At 39.4% G+C, this 24239-nt stretch overlaps 1 protein-coding gene across 2 annotated transcripts in view; it reads left to right on the top strand.

Moving 5' to 3' along the window:
* Positions 1-24239, top strand: part of ATP10B (ATPase phospholipid transporting 10B (putative)) — a 322916-nt gene that overhangs the window by 281276 nt on the left and 17401 nt on the right. The gene's annotated exons all lie outside the window — the stretch shown is intronic.

The following is a 24239-nucleotide window of genomic DNA, read 5'->3' as shown; positions in this document are numbered from 1 at the left end:
CAAAACAATGAAACTGGGTTGCTTTTTTACACCATAAACAAAAATAAACTCAAAGTGGATTCAAGACCTAAATGTGAGACCTGAAACCATAAAACTTTTAGAAAAGAACATAGGCAGTATTTTTTTTTTTTTTTTACATCAGCCATAGCAACGTTTTTCTAGATCTCTCTCCTAAGACAAGGGAAACAAAAGCAAAAATAAACTATTGGGACTACTCCAAAATAAAAAGTTATTACACAGTGAAGGAAACCATAAACAAAACAAAAAAGGCAACCTACTAAATAGAGATATTTGCAAATGACATATTTGATAAGGGGATGATATCTATAAAGAACTTATGCAACTCAACAGCAAAACACAAACAATCTGATGAAAAATGAGCAAAGATACTTGAATAGACATTTTTCCAAAGAAGACATACAGATGGCCAGATACATGAAAAGGTGTTTAATGTCACTAATCATTGGGGAAATGCAAATCAAAACTACAATGACATATCCCCTTACACTTGCTAGAATGGCTAGTATAAAAAGGACAAATACACAAGTGTTGGCAAGAGTGTGGAAAGAAAGGAACCCTCATGCACTGTAGATGGGAATATAAATCGGTGCAGTCACTGTGGGAAAAGATATGGAGTTTTCTCAAAAAATTAAAAATAGAAATACTGTATGATCCAGTAAATTCCATCACTGGGTATTTATCCAAAGAAAACAAAAGCACTAATCAGGAAAGATGTTTGCAGCATTATTTACGATAGCCAAGATAGGGAAACAACCCAAATGTCATCAATAGATGAATGGATAAAGATGTGGAATATACATACAAGAGAATATTACTCAGCAATAAAAAGAATGAGATTTTGCTATTTGTGACATGAATGGGCCTAGAGGGTATTATGCTAAGTGCAATAAGTCAGACTGAGAAAGACAAATACCATGATTTTACTTATATGTGGAATCTAGAAAAACAAATGAATAAACAAACAGCAACATCAAGACAGAAAGCAAACTGATGATTGCCAGAGAGGAGAGCGGTAGGGGACTGGGTGGTACAGGCTTCCAGTTACTGAATGAATAAGTCACAGAAAACAAAGATAACAGCATAGGAAATATAGTCAATGGTATTATAATAATGTTGTATGACAAATTATAGTTACACTTGTGGTGAGCATAGCATGATGTATAAACCTGAATCATGTTATGACCAACACCAGAGAATTTTAAGGAATTAAAAGAGACTACTACAAAAATTTATCAACAAATTAGTGTTGAATGAAACTAATGTAATATGTACCAACTCTATTCAAAAAATAAGTAATAAACAAAACAAAAACGAAGCCCAAACTCAGACTCCAAATCTCAGTGCTCCCTAAGTGAAGCTGCTCATCTGCCTCTAAAGGACTGGGATGAGGGGATACAGCTTGCTGTTTCTTCTCCCTTTCTCCCTCCCTCTCTCAGAGATCTCATCTCCTTTCCAAAAAGACCCTGGGACCAGCTGGGTTTGACCACCGCTTACTCTGTCCTCAGCAGGAGAGCATCAGTGATCTGAAAAACATAGAAGCTGGGAACAGAGAATACCCCCTGGTTACCTCCCAGGTCCCAGCATGAAGAGATTCTGGTTATCATCCTGTCAAGGATCTTACTAACTTTATTCCATTCATCTCCCTTGCTCTGCTGAGAGGGGAGCAGGCATTACAGTTTGATGCTTCTTCTCTTACTCTGCTGGCCAGCACTCTTCCACCTATTCATCAAATTAAATGCTTTGTCAGGCTTAATGGTCTTCAAGTTCTGGCCCCATCTTCCTTATATTACACTTGCCACCCTCTGCCCTATGAATGCTGATAATCAATTTAATTAACTAAACATTAATCAAATATCTACTATGTGCCTGGTATTGTGCAAGGCTCCGGGAATTAAATGGGGGACAAAATAAAAACAAATATGGTACCTGTTCACCCCAAATGGCCTATGGTCTCATGGGCATCAGACATAGATAGGCAATCACAATACAGTGTGATGAGGGTTCTGATGCGGGAAGCAGAGCAGGGTCTGGGAACTCCAGCAGAGGTCCTGCAGCCTAGACTATCAGGAAGGCTTTCTCAGCATGGTAAGGAGCCAATCTATCTGGCCAAGAATTCACCACATTGATGGATGAGGTGAATAGGATAAGGTACGGCAAGTGTTGGCTATTCTTCCTGAATCCCCAGTTTCCAAATGGGACATATGGTCGCAGGGAACTCCTCCACACAGATACTGAGACTAAAGAGGATTCTGCCACATCACTGTCCTTTTATGTCTGGGCTTATATCAACATTCTTAAGGAAGCAAGAATTATGAGACTTACTTAAAAGTATCAGTCTACCCAGGTTCTTCAACTTAATGGTAACAAGACCACATTCTCAGCATGGGGACAAAGCAGAGTTAGTACTCAGGTGTCCCCCCAAATCTTCTCTGCCTCCAGCACCCTCAAAAGCCCTATGGCTTCTATAACCATTCCTAGATGTGAAAGGAGTGAGAAGAGGGAGTATTTTTACGTAATGAAACCCAACACAGAGAAGATTGCCTTACAGGAGGCACCTTTTCAAATCATCCTCCGGTTTTATCTTTAATGAGCCCTATGAGGTAGATGGCACAGGTGTTATTATTACTCAATAAGGAAACTGAGGCTCAGGTAAGGGATGTGCCCAAATTCACACAGCAAGTGAATGGGCAGAGCTGAGACTAGAACCCAGGTCTCCAAAGGGCATTGGTTCACCAACTTGAGCATGAATAAGACACACCAAGGAACTTTGTCCCAGTGCAGTGTCCTTGGCTTCAAACCCAGAGATTCTGATCCAGGAAGTCTTGAGTGAGGCACAAGAACCTACATTATCACCAAAGCGATTCTGATACATATGGCCCAAAAATCTCGGTGAAACACTGCCATCGAGGAAAGCATCTTCAGCCCATAGCTTTGAATATTATCCTGCCCAGAAGCAAAAGAGTGGACCCACTACCTAATTCAAGATGTTTCCCAACCTATGGTATTTCATTTTCTTTTCCCTTTATCTTATTACCTACTAACATTAGCTTTCTAGAGAAATAATAGTCAAACTCTAGATAAGTAATAGCAAGTTTCAGTCCCACACGCCAACTCTGACCAACTTGCAGTGGTTTCTTAGAGCCTTGGATTGAGAAATAAGGAGATTGGGCCAAGTACAGCAGGAGAATATACTCTGATCAGTTATTGGTGTCAGTCGTGGACACAGTGAGGAATTGTGGCAGTCCAGCCTATCATCTAGATAGTACTTTCCTTTCCTAGATAGTACTAATCCTCAGGTTTTTTCTCATTTTTCTACTTAGTATTTCTATGAAGAGACCTAGGTTCTGAGTAACAGATAATGATGATTTCTTAAAAGTGCTTCCATGCTGTCCATAAGCTATGGGTTCTGCTTGAGACATTCTGGATGCCATGATTCAAATGTAAATATCCCCTGAAATCCATCAATGTCTGGGTAGCTGATTAAGCACCATGGACTATAACAGTGTTCCCTTTTCTGATGTTCAGGCCTTTTTTTATTTGTTTGAGCTGATGTATCACCACAATGAGGGACTTTCTCATATTCTGCTCATGATAACAGATGAGGTGTGAAATTGATTCTGAACACCTAAAAGAGTTATGATTTGTCATCATACATTAGGCCCTATGGAGCTTTACTGGATGAATCCCAACTACATGAAGAATCCAACCACACTTCCACAAAGATGACACTTAGTGACTCAAGATACTTTAAATACAGCTATTGCATAGTTGGCGCCCACTAAAGGGCTCCCTTTCATTAAGTCAACAAATATTTACTGAGCACCTAACATATTCCAGGTACTATTTTAGGAGCCACAGATACTGCAGTAGTCAAGAGAAACTCACTTATCCTAAGACCTAGCTCCCCTCCTGATTATAATTAGGTAAATTTAATGTACCCTCACCTTTGGGTAAACACCAACAGCCTCATACCTGAGGATCAATACTTGAAGTGTCCTGAACTGAATATCATTGTACAATTTCCTGGACTGCAGATACTTGGAGGAGCCAACCCGATGACTAATAATGCACCTTCAATATTGTTACTCCCAGTACAAAGAACGGATCCATGCAAATTTCTAATGAGATTGTCCCACACGTGAACCACTCAGGAAGTCACTCAGTCAAGAAGGGCTTCAGGCAAAAGCCTTACCTACATCTGCAAAGAATTTTCTCTTCTGCCAACCAATGTCTAAAACCACATCCTTACATAGAATTGGACAAGGGAAACAGGGGGTGGTTCATCAGAAACACAAAAGTTTTTTGGTATATATGCTCCTAAGGCTTTGTTCACCCACCCCAGAATTCTGCCTCTCAACTTCTAGGATGGGCTCCAGGCAGATATATTTTGAACAAGTACCCATGGGTGAGTCTGATAAATCTAGAAAACATGGTCTTTAAGTTTCATTTAGATACAAGCCTGGTCTCTGTCAAAATACAAGGTACAAATTCTGGTAAATGGATAGAGACCTACCCAACTAGAAATCATGCAAGTTGACTTCTAGTACTGATTTTGTCTTTAATCAGCTGTGTGACTTCAGACCAGCCACTCCACCTTTCTGGACCAGTGTCTTCATATGCACAAGGAGGGGATAAGGAGTAGATCATTTCTGAAGTGCCTTGAGGAGTTAAGTTTATATAGCTATATTTTTTCACATTTGCAGGCCAATTTCACATACTAATTGATTAAGCCCCAGTATAAATATCACTGTTAAGTAGGGTTGTTTTTTTTTTTATAAGAGAGTAATGCATACTTAAAATATATTTACGCCAGATCAGTCCATTACCTATTTAAATGCCTTCAGGATCCATAATTAGGCTTCTGAGGTATTCAGTGTAAAATTTTTATAAACTCCCCAGTAGCAGAGTCATCCTTGTGCTATTTGTCACCCTGACTTCCCACCCCTTGCCCCATCATTTAGGTGTCCATAGCTGCAGTAGTTAGTCATTATCTGACTCTTACATGGAAACTACTGGATTTCTGTATCAATAGGTGTGTAAATTCCTTCTCCTCATTAATGAATCCAGAGTTGTCTTTGTATCAACCTTTAACAGACTGACTTTTTGCCTAATCATCTCCATTTGATTAATATCCTCACTTTTTTTGTTCTGATTGCCTGCCTCTCTATACCCTACTCACGTACACCTGCAGGCAAATACGCTCTGTGCTGATGGCTAAGACCATCAGGCAAGCAACAGATCAGATGGCAAACATCAAGATTTTTATGTCTATGGCTTCTCCATGCAGATAATCTCCTTTGACATAATAACGAATGGGACTGAAATCTGACTGTCTTGCCCATTCAAACTAGTCATGTTGTCCATACCCCTATCTCCAGCCAAGTTACACATCAAAATCAGCAAAAGTAATTCCCTGGAATTTCTTTACCAATCCATAGTTGACTCAGCCAGTGTTCATCTTCAGAATGAGGCTTGCATTTCACTACTCCTCTAGAATCATAGCATATTACAGCAATAGGTCTCAAAAGTTTAATGTGGTGAGAATTCCACAGGAGAGTGGCAATTGTTTGCTTATCTACTTGAAGCCCCACACTCTCCCTTCTATCCCCTATTCTATACTGCCGGGCCTACAAGCCTGCATGCTGAATGTCCCAGGTTTTCTTACCAGGAGCTTTTGGTTAGGTTCAGCCAGTGTAAACCACTGGCAGCCAGAAAGGAGAAGTCATCCTGGTTCCAACACCAGCATAGGTGTTATCTCTTTAGCAAATCCAGCAGTAATAGTAGCAGCAAGGTAGGTACCCTCCCTCCAAGGTCCCAGCACTGCCTATATGGGCTCCAGACTAGCAGCTTCCTCATCAAATGACCTCCCCTGATCCTTTTGCATCATTAACACACCTGTACTTCCTTTTGCTCCTCCAGCCTTCCTAACACCATTGTAACTATGGTAAAGTGTTGGCAAAATGGTCCCAATTAATCCCTGACTGTTCCCCTTTGCAATGTGATTATAAAGCTCCTCCCATCAAAAGACGGAGTCAATGTGAGAGAGGAGTATGGGCTGGCCTTATTACTTCGGTCAACAAGTCACAATACAAGCAATTCTGTGCCAGTTTTGATTCTAGACCTGAAGACTTTGCATGCTTCCTTTTGGAATCCCACTGAGGTGCCATGTGAATGGGCCTGGAGTAACCAGCTGGAGGAGGACCCATGTACCGCAGCCAATAAGCAGCCAGATCTCAGAATTCAAGTTACCTAGATGACCTGACACCTACCACAGACACAGAAGGGAGCCCAATCAAGATCAGATGAATGATCCAATTGGCCAGTAGACTCATGAGCAATAATAAACAATTGTTCTTTTAAGCTACTCATTTTAGGGTGTTTTGTTACCCCACAACAGAAAACTGATACAATAATTGACTGTTTGCGTTAAATCTCTCTTCCATTGTAGTTTCTCTGACTGGACCATAACTGATAAAGCAAATTGTTAAGAATGCAAATCCCCCACCGAAGCACCCCTGACAATTTTGATGTGTGGTCTCAGACCATTCTTCGCCAAACACAGCTTTCAAGGGGCTACAGAAATCATCCTGTCTATACTCTCCTTCCTGAGGCAGTTTATATTTAAGTTCACTTTTAGGCAAAAACTCAGTCTGTTTAAATATTTGGCAACCAATTCCAGTGTCCAAGGAACATCTCAACACTGCCAAGGATTTTTTTCCCCCTAATTGCTAACTTCATTCCCTCAAGGGGCATTTATCTCTCTTATTTCTTGCTTAAAAAAAAAAAAAAAAAGGATAGTGGCTGAGAGATATTTTAAGTAAAACATTGTTTTACCCCATAGGTTAAATAGCCCCAGCCAAATGGCCCCTTGGAATTAAGATAAAACAAAAGCAAAAAAAAAATTAAAACTCTTTAATATCAGATTGGTTTTGGATAAGTTGGATCTACTGTGTGACTTTCTACAAGTCATTAACCTCTCTGAACCTCAATTTCTTTTTCAACTGTTAAAGTCTGTTGTGAGAAACAAATGAAACAAAGTTTGTAAAAAGTTAATGTGTTTGGTGTTGGCTTTCTCTTCTACAAATTTGCTCTCTAAAAAAATAAACTGAATCTGGTAGGCACCCAAATCCCCAGATACCAGTTTTATCAGAGCATCATGAACAAACTCCCATAACGATGGTTGAAAAGCACCCATACCTATGGCAACTGATGTGGAGGAGCAATGCTGAAGCCAAACACCTGCCCCTGCCTTCTGGGGAAGAAATGCCCTAGAGAGCTCCAGTCTCAAGAGAAGAACCCAAGAATCACATTAATTCTTTTGAGTTTACCCAAGCAACAAGATGACGATTTAACACAAATTAATATTTTTTAATTAGACAACAAAGGAACAAAAGGGAAAAAATTCCTATTGCCCACAGCAATCACTGTCAGTACTTTTGAGTATATTCTTCCACACTCTGGGAGCTGTTCTCTTAACCTCCACTTCGACCTCTCCCAAAAGAAGCCACTGGTATAAAACAAGAAGAGAACAATGTAGATGAGACTCCAGAACTCAGAGGAGAGATGGAGGGAGATTACATCACACACTCCACAGAAGCCACTTCTAATTTCCCTCGTTAGATCTCTCGGTCCTCTCCTAGGCTGTGCTTGGGTCAGGCAAGGGAGAAGTCAAGGAGAAAGGTAAGAGGGAGGCCAAGGAAGAATATAGTTTCTTCTCCCTTCCTATACCTAATGTCCAGCCTTGTTGGATCCTGCCTCCCTCCAAAATACTCCTTTATTTTTCGGAACAAGTTAGCAACAAAGTTGTTAGGATTTTGTTGGTTTTGTTTCTCAGGATTCATACCCCACCCCCAACCAAAGCATTTATTTTTAGCTAAGTGCACTCCCCAAGAGATCCTAATGAATGGAGTGGTCTCCAATAATGTGTGTGTATGCATGCAGTATTTTATAGTCAAAATCCCATAAACACAATTAAGACTGTACCTATATACACATGTGATATAAATATATGGTCATTAATCTCATTTACTCTATCACAAACATCTTTATTTGTCAGTAGATATCCTTTTACATTTTCAAGGCTGTATGGTATCTCACAAAGTATGTATTAAGTAATTCTTCATTGTTGGATACCAGTTTATTAATATTATAAAGGAGAAGTATTCTTGTTCCGTCTTTCTCACTTGCCCAATTATCCCTTAGGATACAGGCTTGAAGAGGAATAGAGTCAAAGGTAAATAATATGCACATTTAATGCTTTGATATATTTTGCCAAATTCTTCTTCAGGGCTAGACCAGGGAATATCCCATTGAGGACATGAGAGAGTGTTCACAAGAGGGGATTTGTGAGCCCCAAATGGATTCAAAGAAGAAAGTACATGTCAAAAAGCCTGGAGGCCTTACCTTGAATGCTGGTGCCTTATTTTTTTTCTTTCAAACAGGATGGCCTCCTCATTGTCCCTTCGTAGCCTTTGAACATCACTGCCTATAAATCTTTGCTCTTGCCTCTTCCCTCCCTACCTCCTCCTTGATGCTTTCTCAGGCAGTTAATGTAGCAACTGTAACAACAACAAATTTTCCATTTACTTTTTTTTTTTTTTTAAGATTTTATTCATTTATTTGACAGAGAGAGACACAGCGAGAGAGGGAACACAAGCAGGGGGAGTGGGAGAGGGAGAAGCAGGCCTCCCGCGGAGCAGGGAGCCCGATGCAGGGCTCAATCCCAGGACCCTGGGATCATGACCTGAGCCGAAGGCAGACGCTTAACGACTGAGCCACCCAGGCGCCCCTCCGTTTACTCTGAATGCTAACTTATACTAGAATGCAGCATGTTGGCCCTCTATACAGACGGCTGTACTGCAATACTCCTGCATAACATAACATTCCAAAACTCAACTTGTAATAGCAATCATTTATTTTCTTGCTCACCAGACAGCAGGTTGTTTCAGGTGTTAGGGCAGCCACATTTGGCTTCAGCTTCAGGTCAGTTTCCATTTAATCCATTGGTCTCACTCTGAGTTCAGGATAAAGGAACAATGGCAATCTGTACCATGCGCTTCTCGGGAAGACCTGGCAAACTACTAATTATGCCCACATCCCACTGGCCAAAATAAGCCACATGGCCAAGCCCAACATCAATAGAACTGGGAAATACACTCCTTCCACCCTAATGCACTGCAGGGTCACATGGCAGAAAGAGTAAAGATGTGAGGATAATTCAATCTATCACATCATGTCAATTGTTAAAATTGACATGTTAAAATTGTTTTGTTAAAAACAAAACACATCTGGAGTGGTCAGAGAGAAATGGTCTACTTACTAAGATTATAAACTACCTAATAACCTTGCCCAGCTGTGGTTACAGAAGCAAGCAGTGGAGTCGAATAGCAGTGCCTGCATGGATGTGGGTAGCCCTTTGCAACTATGTAACAAGCCGTGGTGGCAGAAGCAATGTTGTACAGTTCAGCCTACTACCCTGCAGAGAACCAGCACTGGTGAGGACATCAAAGCAGACAGAGCATCATGAACAAACTGTCCCAACCTGTGCCTCTGTCTCTACCTTCAGGGTCAAGGCCATATGGAAACTGTTGGCATCTAGGAATGTACCTATCCCCTGACTCATGAGCAGTGTTCCTGACCACCCACCTACTATAGCAAAGTACAGAACTCTGGGGACTTAATTACTGTCCATATTGGGAAAGTAATTGAAAGGCTTTGATGCAGTATCTCTTGTCAAATCACAGTTCAGACAGGTATTGAGCCAATAGAAGCTTCATTGAAAGAGCACAAAATGTAAAACTTAGAAGAGGAGAGAACACTACCAAACTCATTATCACAAGGCCAGCATTTGAATCGTTAACACACCTGTTTTTCCTTTTGCTCCTCCAGCCTTCCTAACACCATTGTAACTATGGTAAAGTGCAGGCCAGCATTACCCGGATATGAAAGCTAGATAATGACACTACAAGAAAAAATTACAGGCTCATAACCTGATGAACAGACATGCAAGAACCCTCAAAAAATATTAGCGAACAGAATTCAACAGTACAGTTAAAGGATCATACACCATAATCAAGTGGGATTTATTCCAGGGATCCAAGGATGCTTCAACATCCACAAATCAATATGATACACCCTATTAACAAAATAAAGGATAAAAATCTTATGATCATCTCAATAAATACATAAAAGGCATTTGACAAAATTTAAGATCCTTTCATGATAAAAACTCTCAACAAACTAGGTATAGAGGGAATATACTTCAACATAAAAAAGTTCCTATAGGACAAGTCTATAGCTAACACCATACTCAATGGTAAAAAGCTCAAAGTTTTTCCTCTAAGATCAGGAATAAGACAAGGATGCCCACTCTCACCACTACTATTCAACACAGTACTGAAAGTCCTAGGACAGAGAAATCAGGCAAGAAATAAAAAACATGCAAATCAGAAAAGTAGTAAAATTTTCTCTATTTGTAGAAGACATGAAATTATAAATAGATAACACTAAAGATTTCACTAAAAAACTGTTAGAATAAATGAATTTGATCAAGTTGCAAGGTACAAAATACACAAAAATCAATTGCATTTCTATACATTAATAATGAACTACCAGAGAAAAATTAGGAAAATAATCTCATTTACAATAGCACCAAAAGGGATAAAATACTTAAGAACACATTTAAGCAAGGAAGTGAAAGATCCGTATGCTGAAAACTATGACATTGATGAAAGAAATTGAATATGCAAATAAATGGAAAGATACTCTGCTCATGGATTGGAAGAATGTTGTTAAAATGTCCATACTACCCAAAGCAATCTACAGACTCAATTCAATCCCTATCAAAATTCCAATGGCATTTTTCACAAAAATAGGAAAAAAATCCAAGGTTAGTATGGAACCACTAAAGAACCCAAATTGCCAAAACAATTTTGAGAAAAAAGAACAAAGCTAGAGACATCTACTCCCTGATTTTAAACTGTATTACAAAGCTATAGTAATCAAAACAGTATGGTATTGGCACTACAAAAAAAAAAAAAAAAAAGGACAGATTAATAGAACAGAACCAAGAGCCTAAAATAAATCCATATATATGGTCAATTAATTTATCACAAAGAAGCCAAGTATGTACAACAGGGAAAGGATAGTTTCTTCAATAAATGGTGCTGAGAAACTGGATAGCCACATGCAGAAGAAAGAAATTGGACCCTTATCTTAAACCATACACAAAAATCAATTCAAAATGGATTAAAGACTTAAACCTAAGACCTGAAACCATAAAACTTCTGGAAGGAAACATAAGGAATAAGCTCCTTGACATCAGTGTTGGTGATGATTTTTCGCATTTATCACAAAAAACAAAGACAATGTGAAAAACAAACCAGTAGGACTACATCAAATTAAAAATCTCCTGCACAGCAAAGGAAACCATCAACAAAAGGAAAAGGCACTGAATGGGAGAAAATATTTGCAAACCACATATCTGATAAAAGGTTAATACCTGAGTTGTATGAGTTCTTCATATATCTTAATAGCAAAAAATGAACAATCCAATTAAAAAATGTGCAGAGGGGTGGAGCAAGATGGCGGAGGAGTAGGAGACCTGGATTTCGTCTGGTCTCAGGAATTCAGCTGGATAGGGATCAAACCATTCTGAACACCTACAAACTCAACAGGAGATCGAAGAAAAGAATAGCAACAACTCTCTGAACAGAAAAGCCACCACTTTCTGGAAGGTAGGACATGCGGAGAAGTGAATCCGAGGCGATATTCGGGAGGATAGACGGCGGGGGAGGGGGCCTCCATCAGCCACTTCTGGCAAGTGATAGAGCCATGGAGCACAAAATTGGAAACTTTAGAAGTCGGCTCCTCTGAGGGACGTCGCTCCGGTGGCTAAGCAGGGGGTGGAACACTTGCTGGGACAGTGTGGTCTCAGGACCCTCGGGGTCACAGAAAGACCAGGGGTGCCTGAGTGCGGCAGAGCTCCCAGGTATCAGAGCGGGGAAGCCGGCTGCAGAGACGGAGCCTAGGAGTGGGCTCTTAGCTTGGGGTTGCCATGATCCGTGGCACAGTCGGGCCACTGCTCCTCCAGCAGGGACCCAACAAGCGGCAGATCCAGGGAGACTCCCCTTCCTCCCCCGGGAGGAGCGGCGCAGGAGCGCACCTCAGGAATCTGCTGGGTTTGGAGACTCCAAACGGGGTCATGAGCCAGAGATAGAAATGCTCGGTCACAGGCCGGGTGAGCATGGAGTGCGGCCGGAGACCGGGGAGATGGGAGTGACTGACTGCTTTTCTCTGGGGGCTCACTGAGGAGTGGGGCCCCCAGTTCTCGGCTCCTCTGGAGCAGAGATTGGGAGGCCACCATTTTCACTCTTGTCTCCAAAGCTGCACGGAAAGCTTGCAGGGAACAAAAGCTCCCGAGAGCAAACCCGAGCAGATTACTTAGCCCAGACCGGCAAGGGTGGGGCAATTCTGCCTCCAGCAAAGACATTTGGGAACCACGGCAACAGGCCCCTCCCCCAGAAGGTCAACAAGAACAGCCAGCCAAGACCAAGTTTACCGATCAATGAGAACGGCAGAACTCCAGTGCTAGGGGAATAATGCACATACAATCCATGGCTTTTTTACCATGATTCTTTAGTCTTTCAAAGTTAATTTTTTTTAAACTTTTTTTTTTTGAATTTTTCTTTTTCCCTTTTTCAACCAACATCTTATCAATCCCTTTTTTAAAAAAACATTTTTATTTTTCATTTTTAGAGTCATATTATATCCCTTCATAGTAGTTACCCTTATTTTTGGCATATATATATATGTTGTACTCTGTAAAATTTTGAGATACAGTTTCTAACAGATCAAAATATACCCTAAATCTCTAGTATGGCTTTGTTCTAGTCTCCTGCCTGATCACATTCTCTCCCTTTTTTTTTTTCTTTTTTTCTTTTTAAATCCTCTGCTTTCTTTTTTAAACAATTTCTTATCTTATCAATTCCTTTTATAAATTTTTTTATACTTTTCATCTTTACAGTCATATTCCATCCCTTCATCGTATCAACCCTTGTTTTTGTACATATAAGTTTTTCTTTCTTTAAAATTTTGGGAGGCACTTTCTTCTAACAGACCAAAATACACCCAAAATCTAGTGTGTGGCACTGATCTATGCACCAGCCTGATCATATTTGATCATATTTTTTTGTTTGTTTGTTTGTTTTTATCTTTTTCTTTTTTTTTCTTTTCCTTTTTTCTTTCTTTCCCTTTCTTTTCCCCCAGTTTCAGGTCTCTTCTGATTTGTTTAGAGTATATTTTTCTGGGGATGTTGTTACCCTGTTAGCAGTTTGTTCTCTCATTCATCTATTCTCCTCTGAACAAAATGACAAGATAGAAAAAAATCACCTCAACAAAAAGAACAAAAGGCAGTACCAACTGCCAGGGACCTACTCAATATGGACATTAGTATGATGTCTGACCTAGAGTTCAGAATGATGATTTTAGAGATACTAGCTGGGCTTGAAAAAAGCATGGAAGTTATTAGAGAAACCCTTCCTGGAGAAATAAAAGAACTAAAATCTAACCAAGTCGAAATCAAAAAGGCTATTAATGAGGTGCAATCAAAAGTGGGGGCTCTAACTGCTAGGATAAATGAGGCAGAAGAGAGAATCAGTGATATAGAAGACCAAATGATGGAAAATAAAGAACCTGAGAAAAATAGATAAACAACTACTGGATCACGAGGGCAGAATTCGAGAGTTAAGCGATACCATAAGACAAAACAACATTAGAATAATTGGGATCCCAGAAGAAGAAGAAAGAGAGAGGGGGGCAGAAGGTATATTGGAGCAAATTATAGCAGAGAACTTCCCTAATTTGGGGAAGGAAACAGGCATCAAAATCCAGGAGGCACAGAGAACCCCTCTCAAAATCAATAAAAATAGGTCAACACCTCAACATCTAATAGTAAAACTTAGAGTCTCAGAGACAGGAGAAAATCCTGAAAGCAGCTCGGGAGAAGAGATCTGTAACCTACAATGGTAGAAACATTAGATTGGCAACAGACCTATCCACAGAGACCTGGCAGGCCAGAAAGGAATGGCATGATATATTCAGAGCACTAAACGAGAAAAATATGCAGACAAGAATACTATATCCAGCTATGCTGTTATTGAAAATAGACAGAGATAAAAAGGTTCCAGGACAAACAAAAACTAAAGGAATTTGTAACATGAAACCAGCCCTACAAGAAATCTTGAAAGGGGTCCTCTAAGCAAAGAGAGAGCCTAAAAGCAACATAGACCAGAAAGGAACACAGACAATATACAGTAACAGTCACCTTACAGGCAATACAATGGCACTAAATTCATATCTTTCAATAGTTACCCTGAATGTAAATGGCCTAAATGCCCCAATCAAAAGACACAGGCTATCAGATTGGATTAAAAAACAAGACCCATCAATATGCTGTCTGCAAGAGACTCATTTTAGACCCAAAGACACCCCCAGATTGAAAGTGAGGGGGTGGAAAACCATTTACCATGCTAATGCACACCAAAAGAAAGCTGGGGTGGCAATCCTTATATCAGACAAATTAGATTTTAAACCAAAGACAATAATAAGAGATGAGGAAGGACACTATAGCCTACTTAAAGGGTCTATCCAACAAGAAGATCTAACAATTGTAAATATCTATGTCCTTAACATGGGAGCAGCCAATTATATAAGCCAATTAATAACAAAAGCAAAGAAACACATCAACAACAATACAATAATAGTAGGGGACTTTAACACACCCCTCACTAAAACGGACAGATCATCTAAGCAAAAGATCAACAAGGAAATAAAGACTTTAAATGACACACTGGACCAAATGGACTTCACAGAAATATTCAGAACATTCCATCCCAAAGCAACAGAATACACATTCTTCTCTAGTGCCCATGGAACATTCTCCAGAATAGATCACATCCTAGGTCACAAATCAGGTCTCAACTGGTACCAAAAGATTGGGATCATTCCCTGCATATTTTCAGACCACAATGCTTTGAAACTAGAACTCAATCACAAGAGGAAAGTCGCAAAGAACTCAAATACGTGGAGGCTAAAGAGCATCCTGCTAAAGAATGAATGGGTCAACCAGGAAATTAAAGAAGAATTAAAAAAATTCATGGAAACCAATGAAAATGAAAACACAACTGTTCAAAATCTTTGGGATGCAGTAAAGGCAGCCCTAAGAGGAAAGTATATAGCAACACAAGCCTTTCTCAAGAAACAAGAAAGGTCTCAAATATACAACCTAACCCACACCTAAAGGAGCTGGAGAAAAAAACAGCAAATAAAGCCTAAACCCAGCAGGAGAAGAGAAATAATAAAGATCAGAGCAGAAATCAATGAAATAGAAACCAAAAGAACAGTAGAACAGATCAACGAAACTAGGAGCTGGTTCTTTGAAAGAATTAACAAGATTGATAAACCCCTGGCCAGACTTATCAAAAAGAAAAGAGAAATGACCGAAATCAACATAATCATGAATGAAAGAGGAGAGATCACAACCAACACCAAAGAAATACAAACAATTATAAGAACATATTATGAGCAACTATATGCCAGCAAATTAGATAACCTGGAAGAAATGGATGCATTCATAGAGATGTATCAACTACCAAAACTGAACCAGGAAGAAACAGAAAACCTGAACAGACCTATAACCACGAAGGAAATTGAAGCAGTCATCAAAAATCTCCCAACAAACAAAAGCCCAGGGCCAGATGGCTCCCCAGGGGAATTCTACCAAACATTTAAAGAAGAATTAATACCTATTCTTCTGAAACTGTTCCAAAAAAATAGAAATGGAAGGAAAACTTCCAAATTCATTTTATGAGGCCACCATTACATTGATCCCAAAACCAGACAAAGACCCCATCAAAAAGCAGAATTACAGACCAATATCCTTGGTGAACATGGATGCAAAAATTCTCATCAAAATACTAGCCAATAGGATCCAATAGTCCATTAAAAGGATTATTCACCATGACCAAGTGGGATTTATCCCTGGGCTGCAAGGTTGGTTCAACATCTGCAAATCAATCAACGTGATACAATACATCAACAAAAGAAAGAACAAGAATCATATGATCCTCTCAATAGATGCAGAAAAAGCATTTGACAAAGTACAGCATCCTTTCTTGATCAAAACTCTTCAGAGTACAGGGATAGAGGGTACATACCTCAATATCATAAAAGCCATCTGTGAAAAACCCACAGCAAATCTCATTCTCAATGGGGAAAAACTGAGAGCTTTCTCCCTAAGGTCAGGAATGCAGCAGGGATGTCCACTATCACCGCTGCTATTCAACATAGTATTAGAAGTCCTAGCAACAGCAATCAGACAACAAAAAGAAATAAAAGGTATCCAAATCAGCAAAGAAGAAGTCAAACTCTCACTCTTTGCAGATGATATGATACTTTATGTGGAAAACCCAAAAGACTCCACCCCAAAACTGCTAGAACTCATACAGGAATTCAGTAAAGTGGCAGGATATAAAATTAATGCACAGAAATCAGTGGCATTCCTATACACCAACAAGACAGAAGAAAGAGAAATTAAGGAGTCAATCCCATTTACAACTGCACCCAAAACCATAAGATACCTAGGAATAAATCTAGCCAAAGAGACAAAGGATCTGCACTCAGAAAACTATAAAATACTCATGAAAGAAATTGAGGAAGACACAAATAATGGAAAAATGCTCCATGCTCATGGATTGGAAGAACAAATATTGTGAAGATGTCAATGCTACCTAGAGCAATCTACACATTCAATGCAATCCCCATCAAAAACCCATCAACCTTTTTCAAAGAAATGGAACAAATAATCTTAAGATTTGTATGGAACCAGAAAAGACCCCGAATAGCCAGAGGAATGTTGAAAAAGAAAAGCAAAGGTGGTGGCATCACAATTCCGGACTTCCAGCTCTATTACAAAGCTGTCATCATCAAGACAGTATGGTACTGGCACAAAAACAGACACATAGATCAATGGAACAGAATAGAGAGCCCAGAAATGGACCCTCAACTCTATGGTCAACTAAGCTTCGACAAAGCAGGAAAGAATGTCCAATGGCAAAAAGACAGTCTCTTCAACAAATGGTGTTGGGAAAATTGGACAGCCACATGCAGAAGAATGAAACTGGACCATTTCCTTACACCACACACAAAAATAGACTCACAATGGTTGAAAGACCTCAATGTGAGACAAGAGTCCATCAAAATCCTAAAGGAGGGGCGCCTGGGTGGCTCAGTCGTTAAGCGTCTGCCTTCGGCTCAGGTCATGATCCCAGGGTCCTGGGATCAAGCCCCGCATCGGGCTCCCTGCTTGGCGGGAAGCCTGCTTCTCCCTCTGCCACTCCCCCTGCTTGTGTTCCCTCTCTCGCTGTGTCTCTATCTTCAAAATAAATTAATAAAATCTTTAAAAAAAAAAAAAATCCTAAAGGAGAACACAGGCAGCAACCTCTTCGACCTCAGCCACAGCAACTTCCTAGAAACATCGCCAAAGGCAAGGGAAGCAAGGGCAAAAATGAACTATTGGGACTTCATCAAGATAAAAAGCTTTTGCACAGCAAAAGAAACAGTCAACAAAACCGAAAGACAACCACAAAATGGGAGAAGATATTTGCAAATGACATATCAGATAAAGGGCTAGTATCCAAAATCTATAAGGAACTTCTTAAACTCAACACCCAAAGAACAAATGATCCAATCAAGAAATGGGCAGAAGACATGAACAGACATTTTTCCAAAGAAGACATCCAAATGGCCAACAGACACATGAAAAAGTGCTCAACATCGTTCCACATCAGGGAAATCCAAATCAAAACCTCAGTGAGATATCACCTCACACCAGTCAGAATGGCTAAAATTAACAAGTCAGGAAACGACAGATGTTGGCGGCAATGCGGAGAAAGGGGAACCCTCCTATACTGTTGGTGGGAATGCAAGCTGGTGCAACCACTCTGGAAAACAGTATGGAGGTTCCTCAAAAAGTTGAAAATAGAGCTACCATATGATCCAGCAATTGCACTACTGGGTATTTATCCCAAAGATACAAATGTAGGGATCCGAAGGGGTACATGCACCCCAGTGTTTATAGCAGCAATGTCCACAATAGCCAAACTGTGGAAAGAGCCAAGATGTCCATCGACAGATGAATGGATAAAGAAGAAGTGGTATATATATATATATATATATATATATATATATATATATACACAATGGAATATTATGCAGCCATCAAAAAGAATGAGATCTTGCCATTTGCAATGATGTGGATGGAACTGGAGGTTGTTATGCTGAGCGAAATAAGTCAGAGAAAGACATGTATCATATGACCTCACTGATATGAGGAATTCTTAATCTCAGGAAACAAACTGAGGGTTGCTGGAGTGGTGGGGGGTGGGAGGGATGGGGTGGCTGGGTGATAGACATTGGGAGAGTATGTGCTACAGTGAGTGCTGTGAATTGTGCAAGACTGTTGAATCACAGATCTGTACCTCTGAAACAAATAATACAATATATGTTAAAAAAAGAAGAAGAAGAAGAAGAATATAGCAGGAGGGGAAGAATGAAGGAGGGGGAATTGGAGGGGGAGATGAACCATGAGAGATGATGGACTCTGAAAAACAAACTGAGGGTTCTAGAGGCAAGGGAGGTGGGAGGATGGGTTAGCCTGGTGATGGGTATTAAAGAGGGCATGCTCTGCATGGAGCACTGGGTGTTATACACAAACAATGAATCATGGAACACTACATCAAAAACTAATGATGTAATGTATGGTGATTAACATAATAAAATTTTTTTTAAAAATGTGCAGAAGAACTGAGTAGACATTTTTCCCCAAAGACATACAAATGGCCAACAGGTATATATGAAAAGGTGCTCAACATCAGTCACTAGGGAAATGCAAATCAAAAGCAAAATGAGATCACCTCACACCTGTTAGAATGGCTAGCATCAAAAAGAGATAAATATTGGTGAAGATGTGCAGAAAAGGGCACTCCAATACACTGATATACACACGATGGTGGGAATGTAAATGGGTGTAAGTCACTATGGAAAACAGTATGGAGTTTCCTCAAAAAAAAAAATTAAAAACAGAATTACCACATGATCCATCAACTCATTTCTGGGCATATATCCAACAGAAATGAAAGCAGGATCCTGAAGAGCCATCTGCAGTATTCATTGCAGTATTATTCATAATAGCCAAGATATGGAAACAACCTAAGTGTCAGTCAACAGATGAATGGATGGACCTTAAGGGCATAATGCTAAGTAAACTAAGACAGAAAGAAAAAGGCAAGTTCTGTGATATCAGTTATATGTAGAATCTACAAAAAAGCTGAACTCATAGAAAGGAGGCGAGAATGGTGGTTAGGAGAGGTTGGAAGAAAAGGGACATTGGTCAGAGAGTAGAAACATCCAGTTATATGAGGGAAAATGTACAGCATAGTGATAATAGTAATACTGTGTTTATATACTTGAAAGTTTCTAAGAGAGTAGATCTTAAATGTTATCACAAAACAAGAAATGGTAATTTTTTTCTTCCAAGTTTTTATTTAAATTCCAGTTAACATACAGTGTAATATTAGTTTCAGGTTTAGAACTTAGTGATTCATCACTTACATACAACACCCAGTGCTCATCAAATGCCCTCCTTAATCCCCATCACCTATTTCACCCATCCCCACATTCACCTACCCTCTAGTAACCATCAGTTTGTTCTCTATAGTTAAGACTGTTTCTTGGTGGAAAAGGTGAAAGATGGCAGAGGAGTAGGGGATGCTATTCCAACCAGTCCCCTTAATTGAGCTGGATATCTACCAGACCACTCTGAACACCCACGAAATCAGCCTGAGATGTAAGAAGATATATCTGGACCTCAAAAGAAAGTGGGGGTAGCAATTCTCATATCAGACAAATTAGATTTTAAGCTAAAGACTGTAGTTAGAGACACAGAAGGACACTATATCATTCTTAAAGGGTCTATTCAACAAGAAGATCTAACAATTGTAAATATCTATGCCCCCAACATGGGAGCAGCCAACTACATAAGCCAACTGTTAACCAAAATAAAGAGTCATATTGATAATAATACGTTAATTGTAGGAGACCTCAATACTCCACTCTAAGGAATAGACAGATCATCTAAGCTGAAAAAAAATCAACAAAGAAACAAGAGCTTTGAATGACACACTGGACCAGATGGACCTCATAGATATATACAGAACATTCCACCCTAAAATAACAGAATACTCATTCTTCTTGGGTGCACATGGAAATTTCTCCAGAATAGACCACATACTGGGTCACAAATCAGGTCTCAACCACTACAAAAAGATTGAGATTATTCCCTGCATATCTCAGGCCATAATGCTTTAACACTGGAACTCAATCACAAGAAAAAAATTCGAAATTCAAACACTTGGAAGCTAGAGACCACTCTGCTTAAGAAGTTAAAAATAGAGCTACCCTACGACCCAGCAATTGCACTACTGGGTATTTACCCCAAAGATACAAATGTAGTGATCCGAAGGGCATCTGTACCGAACATTTATAGCAGCAATGTCTACAATAGCCAAACTACGGAAAGAGCCTAGATATCCATTAACAGATGAATGGATAAAGAAGATGTGGTATATATATACAATGAAATATTATGTAGCCATCAAAAAAATGAAATCTTGCTATTTGCAATGATGTGGATGGAACTAGAGGGTATTTTGCCAAGCGAAATAAGTCAATCACAGAAAGACAATTATATAATCTCACTGATATGAGGAATTTGAGAAACAAGACAGAGGATCATACGGGAAGGGAGGGAAAAATGAAACAGATGAAACCAGAGAGGGAGAGAAACAATAAGAGACTCTTAATCTCAGGAAACAAACAGAGTTGCTGGAGTGGAGGGGGTGGGAGGGATACAGTGGCTGGCTGATGGACATTGGAGAGGGTATGTGCTATGTGAGCACTGTGAATTGTGTAAGACTGATGAATCACAAACCTGTACCCCTGAAACAAATAATACATTATATGTTAATAAAAAAAAAAATGTTTGGGTCAACCAGGAAATCAAAGAACAACTTAAACAATTCATGGAAACCAATGAGAACGAAAACACATTGGTCCAAAACCTATGGGATACTGCAAAGGTGGTCCTAAGGGGAAAATACATAGCCATCCAAGCCTCACTCAAAAAAATAGAAAAATCCCGAATTCACCAACTAACTTTACACCTTAAAGAACTAGACAAAAATCAACAAATCATGCCTAAGCCATGCATTAGAAGATAAATAATTAAGATTAGAGCAGAGATCAATGAATTAGAAACGAGAAATACAGTAGAGCAGAACAACAAAACTAGAAGCTGGTTCTTTGAAAGAATTAATAAGATTAATAAACCACTGGCCAGACTTATCCAAAAGAGAAAGGACCCAAATTAATAAAATTAAGAATGAAAGGGGAGAGATCACAACTAACACCAAGGAAATAGAAATAATTATTAGAAATTATCATCAACAACTATATGCCAATAAATTGAGCAACCTGGAAGAAATGGATGCCTTCCTGGAAACCTATAAACTCCCAAGACAGAAACAGGAAGAAATTGACTACCTGAATAGGCCAATAACCAGTAACGAGATTGAAGCAATGATCAAAAATCTCCCAAAAAACAAGAGTCCAGGGCCTGATGGATTCCCTGGGGAATTCTACCAAACATTCAAAGAAGAAATAATATCTGTTCTCCTGAAGCTGTTTCAAAAAAATAGAAACAGAAGGAAAGCTTCCAGACTCATTCTATGAGGCCAGCATTACCTTGATCCCCAAACCAGGCAAAGATCCCATCAAAAAGGAGAATTTCAGACTGATATCCCTGATGAATATGGATTCCAAAATTCTCAACAAAATTCTAGCTAATAGGATCTAACAATACATTAAAAGGATCATCCACCACGACCAAGTGGGATTTATCCCTGGGATGCAAGGGTGGTTCAACATTCACAAATCAATCAGTGTGATAGAACACATTAATAAGAGGAGAGAGAACCATAGGGTCCTCTCAATTGATGTAGAAAAAGCATTTGACAAAATACAACATCCTTTCCTGATTAAAACTCTTCAGAGTATAGGGATAGAGGGAACATTCCTCAAGTTCATAAAATCCATCTATGAAAAACCCACAGCGAATATCATCCTCAATGGGGAAAAGCTGAGAGCCTTTCCCTTAAGATCAGGAACACGACAAGGATGCCCACTCTTGCCACTATTGTTCAACATAGTACTAGAAGTCCTAGCAACAGCAATCAGACAACAAAAAGAAATAAAAGGTATCCAAATTGGCAAAGAAGAAGTCAAACTCTCTCTCTTCGCAGATGACATGATACTTTATGTGGAAAACCCAAAAGACTCCACCCCTAAATTACTAGAACTCATACAGCAATTCAGTAATATGGCAGGATACAAAAATCAATGCACAGAAATCAGTTGCTTTCTTATACACTACCAATGTAACTGTAGAAAGAGAAATTAGAGAATCGATTCCATTTACAATAGCACCAAAAACCATAAGATACCTCGGAATAAACCTAACCAAAGAGGTAAAGGATCTATACTCTAGGAACTACAGAACACTCATGAAAGAAATTGAAGAAGACACAAAAAGATGGAAAAACATTCCATGCTCATGGATCAGAAGAATAAGCATGCTATATTACAAAGCCATGATCACCAAGACAGCATGGTACTGGCAGAAAAATAGACACATAGACCAATGGAACAGAATAGAGAGCCCAGATATGGACCCTCAACTCTATGGTCAAATAATCTTCGACAAAGCAGGAAAAAGTATACAATGGAAAAAAAGAGTCTCTTCAATAAAGAGTGCTAGGAAAATTGGACAGCTATATACAGAAGAATGAAATTAGACCATTATCTTACACCATACACAAAGATAAACTCAAAATGGATGAAAGACCTCAATGTGAGACAGGAATCCATCAAAATCCTAGAGAAGAACATAAGCAGTAACCTCTTCGACATCAGCCACAACAACTTCTTTCAAGACACGTTCCCAAAGGCAAGCGAAACAAAAGTGAAAATGAACTTTTGGTATTTCATCAAGATAAAAAGCTTCTGCACAGCAAAGGAAACAGTCAACAAAACAAAGAGGCAACCCAGAGAATGGGAGAAGATTTTTGCAAATGACACTACAGACAAAGGGCTGATATCCAAGATTTATAAAGAACTTCTCAAACTCAACACCCAAAAAACAAATAATCAAGTCAAAATATGGGCAGAAGACATGAACAGACACTTCTCCAAAGAAGACAGACACATGAAAAAAATGTTCATCATCATTAACCATCAGGGAAATTCAAATCAAAACCACATTGAGATACCACCTTACACCAGTTAGAATGGCAAAAATTGACAAGGCAAGAAACAACTAATGTTGGAGAAGTTGTGGAGAAAGGGGAACCCTCTTACACTGTTGGTGGGAATGCAAGTTGGTACAGCCACTTTGGAAAACAGTGTGGAAGTTCCTCAAAAAATTAAAAATGGAGCTACCCTATGACCCAGCAATTGCACTACTGGGTATTTACCCCAAAGACACAGATGTAGTGAAAAGAAAGGGCCATATGCACCCCAATGTTCATAGCAGCAATGTCCACAATAGCCAAACTGTGGAAAGAGCCGAGATGCCCTTCAACAGACGAATGGATAAAGAAGATGTGGTCCATATATACAATGGAATATTACTTAGCCATCAGAAAGGATGAATACCCAACTTTTGCATCAACATGGATGGGACTGGAGTAGATTATGCTAAGTGAAGTAAGTCAAGCAGAGAAAGTCAATTATCATATGGTTTCACTTATTTGTGAAACGTAAGGAATAGCATGGAGGACATTAGGAGAAGGAAGGGAAAAATGAAGGGGGGGAAATCGGAGGGGGAGATGAACCATGAGAGACTATGGACTCTGAGAAACAAACTGAGGGTTCTAGAGGGGAGGGGGGTGGGGGGATGGGTTAGCCTGGTGATGGGTATTAAAGAGGGCACATACTGCATGGAGCTCTGGGTGTTATACACAAACAATGAATCATGGAACACTACATCAAAAACTAATGATGTACTGTATGGTGATTGACATAACATAATAAAATAAAATTAATAT

The sequence above is a fragment of the Phoca vitulina genome, unplaced genomic scaffold (genome assembly GCF_004348235.1).
Source record: "Phoca vitulina isolate PV1807 unplaced genomic scaffold, GSC_HSeal_1.0 scaffold6, whole genome shotgun sequence".
Classification (NCBI taxonomy): Eukaryota; Metazoa; Chordata; class Mammalia; order Carnivora; family Phocidae; genus Phoca; species Phoca vitulina.
This window is presented reverse-complemented; position numbering and strand designations above follow the sequence as displayed.